General features: G+C 32.6%; 1 protein-coding gene across 1 annotated transcript in view; it reads right to left on the bottom strand.

Moving 5' to 3' along the window:
- Positions 1-16,388, bottom strand: part of LOC122400487 (neural-cadherin) — a 355,065-nt gene that overhangs the window by 37,341 nt on the left and 301,336 nt on the right. The window lies entirely within an intron of this gene.

The raw sequence follows: 16,388 nt of genomic DNA, 5'->3' as shown, positions 1-16,388 counted from the left end.
CTTGAAAAATACTTAAAATTTGCGACTTAGAGCCCTTGTAAGGAGACACAATCTCTCGACATCGAAATACCAATCACGTACCAGTTTTTGCAACAGCAACTCAGAGTCACCAACAATCGCGTGAAACTTGGTCAGAAACTTGAACCGTTCAATAGATATTCGAATCTCGTTCCAACCAAACTTCTATTAATATGTATATGTACTTGCTAGAAATGCATTTCGATAAGCTTATAGTGTTCATTAAATAATTATCGATTTACGTTGTTCAACCGAAGTATCAATATTGATATTTAGCGTATAAGTTAAAAAGAACAACATCACAACTTTCGAACAAGTTAGAATACTCGTCGATATTGGAACACTAGTCTGTCATTTCATAAGCTAACGGAATTACGAAGCTTGTTAGCTAAAGTGTGAGGGAGCATGTTCGTAAGATGCGCTTAAATCTTAAAGACAATGTGCACCTGCTGCATAATTAATTTCATTGCACGTCATATCTTGATTGTACATAACCCTGTTCCACTTTTCTACATACACTGTGTCCCAAAAATAAATGCACAAATTTTGTGAGTACATCAAAAGGGCCAATTGGTATTCATGACGTTTTGAAAGTTACAAATAAATTTTTGTAATGAATTTTATTTCACACTTTCATCTAAAGAGAAACTATTTTCATCGTACAAGGAAACTATAAAGTACTATAGATAATCGAAACATCAAAATTTGTCGTTTCGTTTAAGTTTGCAAGCTGAGTTTGGGTTTGAATGGGTTTGAAGTAGATTCATCTTGAATGAAACTATTTTTATCGTACAAGGAAACTGTAAAGTACTATTGACAATTGAAACGTCAAAATTTGTCGTTTCGTTTAAGATTGAAAGCTGCGTTTGGATTTGAATGGGTTTGAAATAGATTCATCTTGAGTGAAATTATTTTCATCGTACAACGAAACTATAAAATACTATAGAAAATTGAAATGTCAAGATTTTGTTTAAGCTTGAAAACTGTGTTTGGATTTGAATGGGTTTTAAGTAGATTCATCTTGAGTGAAACTATTTTTATCGTACAAGGAAACTGTAAAGCACTATTGACAAATGAAACATCAAAATTTGTCGTTTTGTTTAAGATTGAAAGCTGCGTTTGGATTTGAATGGGTTTGAAATAGATTCATCTTGAGTGAAATTATTTTTATCGTACAACGAAACTATAAAATACTATAGAAAATTGAAATGTCAAGATTTTGTTTAAGCTTGAAAACTGTGTTTGGATTTGAATGGGTTTTAAGTAGATTCATCTTGAGTGAAATTATTTTCATCGTACGACGAAATTATAAAATACTATAGAAAATTGAAATGTCAAGATTTTGTTTAAGCTTGAAAACTGTGTTTGGATTTGAATGGGTTTTAAGTAGATTCATCTTGAGTGAAATTATTTTCATCGTACAACGAAATTATAAAATACTATAGAAAATTGAAATGTCAAGATTTTGTTTAAGCTTGAAAACTGTTTGGATTTGAATGGGTTTTAAGTAGATTCATCTTGAGTGAAATTATTTTTATCGTACAACGAAACTATAAAATACTATAGAAAATTGAAATATCAAGATTTTGTTTAAGCTTGAAAATTGTGTTTGGATTTAAATGGGTTTTAAGTAGATTCATCTTGAGTGAAATTATTTTCATCGTACAACGAAATTATAAAATACTATAGAAAATTGAAATGTCAAGATTTTGTTTAAGCTTGAAAACTGTGTTTGGATTTGAATGGGTTTTAAGTAGATTCATCTTGAGTGAAACTATTTTTATCGTACAAGGAAACTGTAAAGCACTATTGACAAATGAAACATCAAAATTTGTCGTTTTGTTTAAGATTGAAAGCTGCGTTTGGATTTGAATGGGTTTGAAATAGATTCATCTTGAGTGAAATTATTTTCATCGTACAACGAAACTATAAAATACTATAGAAAATTGAAATGTCAAGATTTTGTTTAAGCTTGTAAACTGTGTTTGGATTTGAATGGGTTTTAAGTAGATTCATCTTGAGTGAAATTATTTTCATCGTACAACGAAATTATAAAATACTATAGAAAATTGAAATGTCAAGATTTTGTTTAAGCTTGAAAACTGTGTTTGGATTTGAATGGGTTTTAAGTAGATTCATCTTGAGTGAAATTATTTTCATCGTACAACGAAATTATAAAATACTATAGAAAATTGAAATGTCAAGATTTTGTTTAAGCTTGAAAACTGTTTGGATTTGAATGGGTTTTAAGTAGATTCATCTTGAGTGAAATTATTTTTATCGTACAACGAAACTATAAAATACTATAGAAAATTGAAATGTCAAGATTTTGTTTAAGCTTGAAAATTGTGTTTGGATTTAAATGGGTTTTAAGTAGATTCATCTTGAGTGAAATTATTTTCATCGTACAACGAAATTATAAAATACTATAGAAAATTGAAATGTCAAGATTTTGTTTAAGCTTGAAAACTGTGTTTGGATTTGAATGGGTTTTAAGTAGATTCATCTTGAGTGAAATTATTTTCATCGTACAACGAAATTATAAAATACTATAGAAAATTGAAATGTCAAGATTTTGTTTAAGCTTGAAAACTGTTTGGATTTGAATGGGTTTTAAGTAGATTCATCTTGAGTGAAATTATTTTTATCGTACAACGAAACTATAAAATACTATAGAAAATTGAAATATCAAGATTTTGTTTAAGCTTGAAAATTGTGTTTGGATTTAAATGGGTTTTAAGTAGATTCATCTTGAGTGAAATTATTTTCATCGTACAACGAAATTATAAAATACTATAGAAAATTGAAATGTCAAGATTTTGTTTAAGCTTGAAAACTGTGTTTGGATTTGAATGGGTTTTAAGTAGATTCATCTTGAGTGAAACTATTTTTATCGTACAAGGAAACTGTAAAGCACTATTGACAAATGAAACATCAAAATTTGTCGTTTTGTTTAAGATTGAAAGCTGCGTTTGGATTTGAATGGGTTTGAAATAGATTCATCTTGAGTGAAATTATTTTCATCGTACAACGAAATTATAAAATACTATAGAAAATTGAAATGTCAAGATTTTGTTTAAGCTTGTAAACTGTGTTTAGATTTGAATGGGTTTTAAGTAGATTCATCTTGAGTGAAATTATTTTCATCGTACAACGAAATTATAAAATACTATAGAAAATTGAAATGTCAAGATTTTGTTTAAGCTTGAAAACTGTGTTTGGATTTGAATGGGTTTTAAGTAGATTCATCTTGAGTGAAATTATTTTCATCGTACAACGAAATTATAAAATACTATAGAAAATTGAAATGTCAAGATTTTGTTTAAGCTTGAAAACTGTTTGGATTTGAATGGGTTTTAAGTAGATTCATCTTGAGTGAAATTATTTTTATCGTACAACGAAACTATAAAATACTATAGAAAATTGAAATATCAAGATTTTGTTTAAGCTTGAAAATTGTGTTTGGATTTAAATGGGTTTTAAGTAGATTCATCTTGAGTGAAATTATTTTCATCGTACAACGAAATTATAAAATACTATAGAAAATTGAAATGTCAAGATTTTGTTTAAGCTTGAAAACTGTGTTTGGATTTGAATGGGTTTTAAGTAGATTCATCTTGAGTGAAACTATTTTTATCGTACAAGGAAACTGTAAAGCACTATTGACAAATGAAACATCAAAATTTGTCGTTTTGTTTAAGATTGAAAGCTGCGTTTGGATTTGAATGGGTTTGAAATAGATTCATCTTGAGTGAAATTATTTTCATCGTACAACGAAACTATAAAATACTATAGAAAATTGAAATGTCAAGATTTTGTTTAAGCTTGTAAACTGTGTTTGGATTTGAATGGGTTTTAAGTAGATTCATCTTGAGTGAAATTATTTTCATCGTACAACGAAATTATAAAATACTATAGAAAATTGAAATGTCAAGATTTTGTTTAAGCTTGAAAACTGTTTGGATTTGAATGGGTTTTAAGTAGATTCATCTTGAGTGAAATTATTTTTATCGTACAACGAAACTATAAAATACTATAGAAAATTGAAATGTCAAGATTTTGTTTAAGCTTGAAAATTGTGTTTGGATTTAAATGGGTTTTAAGTAGATTCATCTTGAGTGAAATTATTTTCATCGTACAACGAAATTATAAAATACTATAGAAAATTGAAATGTCAAGATTTTGTTTAAGCTTGAAAACTGTGTTTGGATTTGAATGGGTTTTAAGTAGATTCATCTTGAGTGAAACTATTTTTATCGTACAAGGAAACTGTAAAGCACTATTGACAAATGAAACATCAAAATTTGTCGTTTTGTTTAAGATTGAAAGCTGCGTTTGGATTTGAATGGGTTTGAAATAGATTCATCTTGAGTGAAATTATTTTCATCGTACAACGAAATTATAAAATACTATAGAAAATTGAAATGTCAAGATTTTGTTTAAGCTTGAAAACTGTGTTTGGATTTGAATGGGTTTTAAGTAGATTCATCTTGAGTGAAACTATTGTTATCGTACAAGGAAACTGTAAAGCACTATTGACAAATGAAACATCAAAATTTGTCGTTTTGTTTAAGATTGAAAGCTGCGTTTGGATTTGAATGGGTTTGAAATAGATTCATCTTGAGTGAAATTATTTTCATCGTACAACGAAACTATAAAATACTATAGAAAATTGAAATGTCAAGATTTTGTTTAAGCTTGTAAACTGTGTTTGGATTTGAATGGGTTTTAAGTAGATTCATCTTGAGTGAAATTATTTTCATCGTACAACGAAATTATAAAATACTATAGAAAATTGAAATGTCAAGATTTTGTTTAAGCTTGAAAACTGTGTTTGGATTTGAATGGGTTTTAAGTAGATTCATCTTGAGTGAAATTATTTTCATCGTACAACGAAATTATAAAATACTATAGAAAATTGAAATGTCAAGATTTTGTTTAAGCTTGAAAACTGTTTGGATTTGAATGGGTTTTAAGTAGATTCATCTTGAGTGAAATTATTTTTATCGTACAACGAAACTATAAAATACTATAGAAAATTGAAATGTCAAGATTTTGTTTAAGCTTGAAAATTGTGTTTGGATTTAAATGGGTTTTAAGTAGATTCATCTTGAGTGAAATTATTTTCATCGTACAACGAAATTATAAAATACTATAGAAAATTGAAATGTCAAGATTTTGTTTAAGCTTGAAAACTGTGTTTGGATTTGAATGGGTTTTAAGTAGATTCATCTTGAGTGAAACTATTTTTATCGTACAAGGAAACTGTAAAGCACTATTGACAAATGAAACATCAAAATTTGTCGTTTTGTTTAAGATTGAAAGCTGCGTTTGGATTTGAATGGGTTTGAAATAGATTCATCTTGAGTGAAATTATTTTCATCGTACAACGAAATTATAAAATACTATAGAAAATTGAAATGTCAAGATTTTGTTTAAGCTTGAAAACTGTGTTTGGATTTGAATGGGTTTTAAGTAGATTCATCTTGAGTGAAACTATTGTTATCGTACAAGGAAACTGTAAAGTACTATTGATAATTGAAACGTCAAAATTTGTCGTTTCGTTTAAGATTAAAAGCTGCGTTTGGATTTGAATGGGTTTGAAATAGATTCATATTGAGTGAAATTATTTTCATCGTACAACGAAACTATAAAATACTATAGAAAATTGAAATGTCAAGATTTTGTTTAAGCTTGTAAACTGTGTTTGGATTTGAATGGGTTTTAAGTAGATTCATCTTGAGTGAAACTATTTTCATCGTACAGTAATCCCCCCTATAACACGGTCGATTGGTTCCGCGTTATAGGAAAACGCGTTGTACGAGGGCGCGGCCGTAGTTCCGTAGTTCCTGCTTCCGGTTCCGCGGCCGCGACGGTGTCGCCACAGATATATGTATAATCAATATTACTGTACATATAACCAATGTTCTTACAATTCAAAAACAAGGAACACAAATTTAATAAAATAATTTAATTTAATTTTATAAGAACACAATTGACACAATGTGCAAACCTACGCGAAATTGATTATGAACTGTACAAATCATTATAAATTTCACAGTACAGAAATACAACGTGGGGAATTCCCGCGTTATATGGGGGAAAACACGTGTTATACGAGGGACATGAAATCGCGTAATATGAAAACGCGTTATAAGAGTACCGTGTTATAGGGGGGATTACTGTACAAGTAAACTATAAAATACTATAGAAAATTGAAAAGTCAAGACTTTGTTTAAGATTGAAAGCTTTGTTTAGGTTTGAATGGGTTTGAAAAATGTCTACAGAGAACTAGTAGCAGTGGAGGTAATGCATCGGGTGATAAAGTTATGTCGAACACCAAGAATATTACATTAAAATCAGCTTCTACGTCTGGGATCCGAATCCTTTAGCATATAAAGTACGCAGGATCAGCTTCTACGATATTAAAAACTCGCTGTCTCAAGTTGAACATGTAAGACACCCGTTTTATCGAGGGGTGTTTCGAAATCGAGACGAAGAAAAGCGGTCACACAATCGTGAAGAAAGTCTTGGGTGACGCGAAGAGTACAATTAAACGCGCTAACTTCCTTAAGCGGATAATCGCTGGGGTTCAATTCACCCTGGAGTGGATCGACCCGACTTGACAGGAAGACGGATCGCCTAAAGGTAGAGGGAGCGTATTGAAAGATGTACAGGGTGTCCCAACAATCATGAAACAAGAAGTGAATCGGTTATTATGATCACAAATATTTAAAGTGTCTTATTATTTTGTTCCCGTATTGTATAAATAAATCAGTCAGTATAAATTGTTTCTTTTCCAAATTTTCCAAATTTTTTAATTTTTTAATAATACCAAATCTAGGAAATATATTTACGAAATTTTGCTTCTTAATTCTGTACAGATTTCAAACACAGTCAACAGACTACTTTCTATCGGGTTTGGTTCGCGTTAATTTATTCAATACAATTTTAACAAATTTTTTCGATTTTTTCGAACTGCGGGAGAAAAATAATATAGAATAAAAATTGTTTGTAAAGCCCTCCGTTATCGAAATAATCAACTTTGAAAACCTGTCGTATATGCATGCGTTTGACCGATAAGTTTCTAGTATAGGTTTTCATACTGTAACGTGGCAGTATTTTGGACAACTGTTTTAACAGAAGAGCTTCTAAACGTAACTAGCCTTATCGTTATTTATGAAATTATTCTAATCAAACTTGTGACTTAGGAAATAACTTTACAAATCTGATGTATATAAAGATAAGATAATTACTTTCGAAAATTAATAATATTAAAGTAATTATTTAAAACCACAGTGTTGCTGTTGGCAGAACCGTGGAGATTTTTAATCACCCATGTGGCGCCATATTCTACACATTTTCAGAGTTGAATTCCTCGGTAACCGAAAGCCTTGTAAACAAAATTTTATTCTACATTTTCGATTTATCCTCGCATGAAAAATCACCCATTCCCCTGTTGTGAAACAATTACTGGGATACCTTGTACACAAATGGCTGTTTTTGTTCTCGTGTAGTGTGCTGTGTTCCGTTAAAATGGAAAAGAAAAATATGTCAATCCGAATTGCAATCGCACAGCTAAGCGTGTGTATGTTTGACTCGATAACAAAAAATTTTAGAATAAATCAGTATTGTTGTGAGGGAAATTCTCTCTTTAATTCAGAACAAAATATAATAAACAAAAGTCTTCTTTAAGAGATGACAATAAAAATATACATATACGAGTATTCAGATATAGTTTCAGTTGTACACATTATACACAATACAATGAAAGAAAATAAATTTTATTATTAGTCGTATTGTATATTTATAGTTTATAGTTATTTTTAGTTAGAAAAGAATTTTCTGTTTTATTATTATTAAACAGACAATTTATTAAAGTTATTTAGTTAAATTAAAGTTACTTTATTTATCACCACCATGTAGAGCGTTAGAGAGTACAATATATTGTATTTGCTTTTTGTTCAATGGCTCTTACAGTTTCAAAGATATTAGCAACTGAAAAATCAGAATTCGTTCGAAGGGCTGAAAACACCCCAAGAACCATCTAGGTTCATTTTTGAATCATCGTGGCCTTCAACGCTCTGTACCATTTATTTCGATACGAATTCTCAGATCGGTACAACGCAAGCGCGTATCTCGTTTTCGCGAACAATCGCTGCGAGGTAAAACCGTTGGGGTGGAAAAAAAGGGTTCAGAACCAGCGAGGGGTAGCGAGAAGGAGGCGAGATTCCTGACTTAATTTCCTTCCTGTTTTCCGTAGGAATAAATCTCCGGTGATAAATCCGCGGTAATAAATCGCGGGGGAAAAATAGTGTCACGTTGCGGGGGTGAGCCAAGTATATCACGTCCGCACGCTCGGCTTACGAGCCCAGCACCTGTGTGTTCATACGTGGCTAAGCGTCCGAGTATACGGGGTGCGCCGCGAATTACTGGCCGACCGATTCGATCGCCTTGCAATTTGCATGGGGAAAACTGTTAGTAGATAAAATCTCGCCGCAGTGTCCCGTCCGCGTAAAATCTCGCCCGGGTTCTGTCTCCCCGACGAGTTATGGCCGCGGCGAGTTATCTTCGCGCCACCCACTGGACTTTTTCGGGGATAAAGTGCACGGCGCCATAACGCTTAAAATGGTAAAGGTCTCTGCGTTTCATCGAGCTTGTTGCATTTTAATCCTTACTGTCGTTACATTATTTCGAAGACTTTTAATAAGCGAATGAGCAGGCTTTTTCAAGAGATCAATTAACCCCTTGCCATACAATAACGTGTCTGGCTCGTTATAAGTTCTTAATGTCAAGTTTCACAATCATGAGGCTACTCACTCGTTATCAAGGCTTATACAGGGTGTTCGGACACCCCTGGGAAAAATTTTAATGGCAGATTCTAGAGGCCAAAGTAAGATGAAAATCAAGAACACTAATTTGTTGATGGGAGCTTCGTTAGAAAGTTATTAACTTTTAAAGTTCCGCTTGTACAGAATTTTTTCTAGAAAGTAGATAGAATTTCGAAGGTAGGTCTATTCACCAAAAATTATTGTAATTGACCCCCGCAACCGAAAATAATTTTTTCAGAACGTTTTGAAATTTTTTTTCGCCGAAAAATTTCAGGGAAACATGCCAATGTATAGTCAGACATTACATTTTCGATAAGGATTTTTTTTCTCGAAAGTGCGCAGGATTTCGGTGGTATGTCTATTGACCAAAAATTATTGTAATTGACCCCTGCAACCAAGAATAATTTTTTTAGAACGATTTGAAATTTTTTAATTTCGTCGAAAAATTCCGGCATCTACTTAAATTTTTTTCCTGAAAGTGCATAGAATTTTGGGGGGTATGTGTATCCAACAAAAATTATTGTAATTGAGCCCCATAACCAAAAATAATTTTTCCAAAATGATTTCAAATTTTTTAATTTAATTTTTTAATAACTTTTTAACGAAGCCTCAGTCAAGAAATTAAAATTTTTCCCAGGGGTGGCCGAACACCCTGTATATTAAAATGAACACGTTTTTACATTGACGAGGTATTCGTAAACAAGTCTCTTTTTTTTCGTGACCATTTTTAGTACACATAAATCTAAACGAAATTAAATAGAATACGTTTGAAAAATTATTTGTAATTAAATGGTATGTCAAGGGGTTAATGAAATAGTATAGTCTGGGCCACAATATAGCGAGCTCATAAATGAAACTCTTGAGAGTCGGCACCCATCGCTGCTGAGACGCTTAGGGCCGTACATGACATCCTGTTTGAGTGTGCCCATAATAAATTAATGGTAGCGTACACATGATTTTGCATTTCAATTAATAAATGATATTTCATTTATAAATGGAAAACACATAAATACTGGTCACTGCCTGAAATGTTTGGAATATCTTTGTGTGATTCATTTTCTACCTGCATATATCATGAGCAGATAAATTAAGATATTAAAGACTCGAGTAAGACCTTTAACAGTACCTCTAAAAATGGCGACACTGGACAAAACTTCGTATGTTTACATAACAATGTGCATATGTGTTGGCAACCTGTGTTCTCTGCACTCGAAACATTGCAGTTGTAATTTACTATTTCGTGTAACAGACTGTTCTGCGTGCGAAGCATTTTCATCGAATTTCTCTTGTATATTAACAAGACAATACAGTCATATGCAGAAGTAACGTCACCATAGTTTGATCGTCGACGTATCAAAGTATTGGAATTGCCTGCTCGTCCATCCTGTAACTCAATAGAGAATGTACGAGCAATACTAGTGCGTCATGTTTACGCGAACAACAAGCAATATGATTCCATCGACGAGCTGGAAAACGCAATTTTCGTCGCCTGGCAGAATGTTAAATTCGGATTGCTTTCGATATTGAGAAATCCTAGGAAGCATAGGGTTTATAAAGTTATTAAGAACTGAGTTTTGGTGAAGTTATTTCATCTTTATTGTTTAACAAAACAGTCGTTCGAGTTATTTTCGAAAAATTTCTTCGTTAATTCACATACTGATTACTAACCTGTAAAAATATAAAAGTTTTGACAGTAGGGTAATCTTGCTTTCGTTTCTTTAAATCGTATATGAAACATTTCAACTATTATATTGTTATAAACGTAAGCAAGGACAATAAACGTAACATCAATTTGTCCATTATTTTCAGTCTTAATACAAGCAAAAACTAATTATTTGTGAAATTAAATTTAATATTAAATTCAAAACTAATTCGAGTCATGTTTTGTCAAACAAAAACATCATTTATTATTTTAATTTACATACAATTAGTTGTAAACAATTTTATTCGTATACCAGTTTATTAATATCGTAACTATTAATGTCGCGACTATCGATTATACTTGACTAAATCCATATTGCGAATATCAGCTACTAGAGAGCAACCAGAGACTCATCTTTTAGTACACTCAAAAGCTAAATACGAACAAAACTCGATAAGTTTTGGAGGACTTCGTGCAGAAACTTCGCCAGAAGTTGGAATTTAATGTATCTAAGCGAATCGATTCGATCCTACGAGCCAGTAAATATCAAAATTTTTGCTCCTACTTACGTAATAAAGTTCTCCTATATTTCAAATTTATCTTAAATACTCTAATTCATCTGGAACGTTTAATGAAGCGTTAAAGTATGGTAGATAATTACAAAAACTTTAATAATCGACAGAACTAATTTGAAGTCTCCACCTACACCACAGTAAAATAGTGATCTTTTTCGTGGTATTAATTAACCTTTTCTTGTTCACATCCCTGTCGAAATACATTTATGTAATTCCAACAACTGGAACGAACGGAGTAATATGTTTTCCAATAAAAATACAAGAAAGTTAATAATCGGAAATGTTGCACAGAACCTTGCAAAAATTTGATTACAATGATTTTCATCAGAGCAGAGGAAAACATAAAATTAAAAATGATACGAGCGAAGTAATGAACTCGATTGAAAGCATAGTGAAACAGTTTTTTAAGGGACATTAATGTATGCAGCATGATCTAAAATTTTAATTTAAAATGTTATGAAATGACCAAATTTTATTTAAAATTTGTGCGTACATCCTCCTTGGAAAATTGACGAAAAAGAAATCGAAGGATCTCAAAATGTCGGCTAGAATTCACTCTGAATTCGCAATATTCGCAGCAGGAGAGCGGAAGATTTTCGGGGTCACCAATTTTAATAGAACTTTGCACTTAAGTTCATATTACATTTCATATTTTTGGTATATTCACGGTGACCATATTGTCCAAAGGAAAATAAGGGCCGAATCTAGGTTTAGTTGGCTGTTATTTAGCACTAGTTCTCTCTAGACGTCGCTGTCTGTGGCGAGTCACTTTAGGAATACGACGAAATTTCATTCCATGCAGTTTCATAGATTGCAGACTATTTAATTTGATAATGTTGTGTTGGATTAAAAAATTAAATTCGACAGATTCTAAATAATAAATAGACTGTGGATGTTTATGTATTTATAAAAATATAAGAAATACTTAAAATAAGATATGAATTATTATATTTAGGGGTTGAGAGAACCCTCTACAAAGCTTCCATCTTATTAATCCTATTAATAGAAATATGAATTCTGTATAAAGATCTGCAGTATAGTGATAAATAGCTCTTTAGTGATATCTTAGAAAGAATGTTTCACTCTGATGCAGATATTATTTATAAAGTGTGTTGCACAAGTTTAAGAATAGAATGCCATTTTAACAGAACAATAAAAAATTTAATTATAAATATTTAAGAAACTGTTGAATTTTTGTCCTTACGGTGCTATATTTTAATAAACGGACCAAATTTAGCAGCGTACAAAGTTTCATTAAAACCAGTGACTCGAAGTGTCTCTTGCATTCTCCTCGCAAGACAAAATGGCGTCGCTACTTTTCAGTTTCATTTCGCGCGAAGAATCGCGGAATTCGCGAAATTCCACTCGTCCAGCACCGTCTGAAATCATCGAAACCCGATATATTTTCTCGAGGAATTTTCCGCTTCGAATGTGGGTTGCCTTTCGCGATTTCCAAGAATCGGCTTTGTTGCCAAGCGATTCGAACCGTTTTGCTAGCAATAGAATTATGGTGGAAAATTTATGTTGAAAGGATTCCGGTAAATGTTTGCCCCGACTGTAATTAAAATTCGTAATACGGTTGTAACGAATCCTGGAATCTCTAATGAAAGATGATTATTAAACATTCCTGGTGGAAAATCGTGCTACTGTTGTGACGATTGAATGTCGGCTGTTTTAGCTATTTATACCGTTTATAAATATCATCAAATAAAGGAAATTCTTGAATTAAAACAATCGTATCGACCATTCCAAAAGTACTTAATAACTTTAGTAATTTTAGTAATATGCCCATCTTTGTTAATTTTTTTCAAAGATTTAAAATGTTTCGAGTTATATTGATTGTACTATGGTATACCAATTATTTTATGTAATTTTCTTTCGAACGTTTCGTGTAATGACAATTAAGTGTCTAAAAATAAATTATACTCATTTTTTCTATCGTTTTACTGGCGTACATTGGAGATATACAGAACTTCTCTTTAATGAGATTCCATAATTACGACAGAATCGATTGAAACAGGGGAAGCTGTTTCAATTATACATGTCGCAAATTAGGTAGGAAACGTTTGGAATGTCAGCGGAATACAAACGAATCTGATTACAGTTCCGGTTTAATAGGACACAAGGTAGAAATTAACTTATGTAATGCAAGAGTATATTGTTAAGGACAATTTCAAGCTTAGTGTCGTAATTAAGGTGTCGGGCAGAGTAACAGCACGATTTATGAACGGTACTTGCAAGGAACGCTAAAGCTCACATTAATTCGTACCGTACCGCACGCTTGAAGTTTCTGCAAGATAAATGATTTATCTTTGTTCGCATATACAAAGAAGAAATGTTTTCAGTAACAAACTATTCGGACAGAATACAGCGTGATATCGCGTAGTAAATTGTTTACGACCGTACGATAACAAATCGATAACAATTACGCGTGGACAGTGAATTTCATAACAGATTGCGTTATTGCTTAGCAACAACTGGAGAGCATTGGAACACTGTAATATTTTCGTGTTTGTGGGGAAATTTAAATAGTGAAAGGGATGGACGATGAAGGGAAAATAATTATAAGTAGACAGCGGATGTTTATGCAAATGCATATGATTCTAGAAAATATATAAAAGAGTGAAACTGAAATAGAAGTTTGTTCCATCACTAGAGGTCAGCTTCAGGCTTTCAGGTAGCTTTCAGGTTACATATTGTTTCAATAGATGGCATTAGCAGTTTTCATTAAATTTAAAAAGTTCCGTTATTTTTCCGACATACTGAGTATACAATAGTCATGGCAGAAATGACAACATAGCTAGTTATACAGCTCTTGTTTGCCTGTAATGAATCATTAATGGTAATAATTCATAGATGCTACGAATAGTATTAATCAGTAATTCTGAAATATTCTTGACAGATAGGTTCTACGGAAACGAATTTTATGAGGACAGATTTTTAACCCCTTAATCATAGTCATAAGTTCTTAATGTAAAGTTTCACAATTATGGGACCACTCACTCGTCATCATGCATTATAAATTAAAATCAACAAATTTTTACACTCACGAGGTGTTCGTAAAACAAATGTATTTTTTTCGTGCCCGTTCCTTGTACGAACAAATTTAAATAAAATTAAACAGTATACGTTTGAAAAATTATTTGGAATTAAATCATAAGTCAAGGGGTTAAAGAACATCTTGTAATGTTGAGCGTTCGTTCTAAGCTTATAAATTGACTTTAAGCGATAAATGTCATCAACTATCTCTTGACAGTATTGAAAAAATACTCGTAACATACTGTAATTTAAATTATAATTGATTATTATTATGTTTAAGTAATAGAATTATTTGAACATATTTTGAATATATTTTGCGTATTCCTGTATATTTTAGCATATTATTGACACATATTTGACAGATGTCACTTACATGTTTTGACCGCAGTCTAATTATAAGTGAACTGAATGTATAAATTAAACGTAACTTTAGCGGTCTATGAGTGTCCTTTATTATTACTAATATGCTTGTTCTACGAGAGATTGCTCGTCTCAATTGTATAAAAACTCGAACGTCCCCTCTGCACAGAGAAGAGAGAGAGGGACTTTTTGTGTATATACACCGTACGGTAACAATGTAATAGATGTGCAAAATACAAATTTTAAACGATTTAACGCTTGCATATTATTAAATAAAAATTTTAAAAACTGTAATAGACGTTAAGAAGACTCGCGAAGCATTTAGAACGAGTAGTGAAAGACCTACTCGACGCATAGAGCCTAAGGCGTAAAGCTGCGAGAAAAATTACCAGCAATTTCAGCGTTTTCTCTTCGAGTTTTCCATCGAGTCGTCAACCTCCTTCGAAATCTCCTTTCGCAAGTTCAACACCTCCGTTCCTGTCCTCGAAACTTCTCTCAACATTTCCCATCTGCCCCGAAACCCTTTTCACGCGGATCCGGGTCAGGGAACTCCAAACTTGACGACTCATCTTCTCGCATAATGCCGCCTAATTACGGCCGCATTGATCGAATGAATTAGGACACTGTAAAAGTGTCAACGGCTGGTGGTGCGTGCTGTTGTAAAGCCACGAGCAGCCCTCGAGACCCGCCGGTGGATGAAGAATCGACGCCGGTAACCGGCACCCTTACGAGCAAACTTTTTAACGGGACCAATCTGGAATTTTAAATGATCCCACGGCGCCCGAAAGGACTCCCGACGACCAGATTTACGACCACTGCACTGACCTCAAACTTTTTGCACCCGTATCACCCGTATTAAAATGAAAAAACCCCAGACGCACGGGAAAAAGGAAAAAATAAATCGAACCGGGATCCTTTGCCGTTGCGAACTAAATATAACTGTGATGAACATGTATCGAACTGAAAGAACAAGCATATACACCACGAAGCTTAAAGCCGAGCGAGCCATATAGTGTAACCTGATCTGGGTTCGAATATCGGCGAGGCATGCACACATAGTACTATAATGCAAAGATAAAACTTTTTTATTTTTGTCTCTTTCTTAATGAAACTTTTACCAATGTATTGGTAACAGTTTTCTGATTAAAATAAAACCAAACACGATATACATAATTTGTTTTTGATCTAATTCTAATTTAGTAGAAAATCTCGTTAAATACGTAAATATTATCCTTATGAAAGTTATATCGTGTTTGGTTTTATTTTAATCAGAAAAACCGTACGAATCTATTAGTAAAGGTCTCATTAAGAAAAAATACAAAATAAATAAGTTTTTCATTGTGTTATTCTTATTTATTCTTCGTTCGCTGTCCTTTTCTACGTTCGGCAAGATACAAAGCCCAACACTGTGGCTCGGCTTCTGCCTTTCTGGGAACTGAAAATTAACCATGCTCTTATACTATCTGCAGAGTGTCCCGGAATATCTACCTTGGACCAACGGGACCAGTCAGCAAACGTAAACAAACGTCCCTGACTGCGACTCGTATGTGTCCTTTGGCAGCCTAACCCAACCACATGAATATCACACGAACACTGTTTTTCTTCACTGATCATTTACTGATGATTTAGAATTTCTAACATACAATGCTATTTTAGCGTCATTTAACTTCACGACTTTTCTTATAGTATACGTACAATTGTAGCAAGCGTTATACCTATGCGTACGATGTATATACGTGTTTGAAAGGAGGGGGCCCAGCCCGAGAACGAGAGAGAGAGAATGATCTACAGATTGTATATAAACACAACAAATTCGGCGTTCGGCCTATTCCGTCTCCGACTCGATTCTAACACAATGAATTTTACAATATTCACTTCTATTCTTATTGCTTGTGTTAGAAAATTGAAGTAAGCGAGCGGCTA

This window comes from Colletes gigas, unplaced genomic scaffold, assembly GCF_013123115.1.
Source record: "Colletes gigas isolate AHSC1104 unplaced genomic scaffold, ASM1312311v1 Colletes_gigas_Sc00018, whole genome shotgun sequence".
NCBI classification, from domain to species: Eukaryota; Metazoa; Arthropoda; class Insecta; order Hymenoptera; family Colletidae; genus Colletes; species Colletes gigas.
The sequence above is the reverse complement of the archived record's forward strand: the minus strand, read 5'-3'. Positions and strand labels throughout refer to the sequence as shown.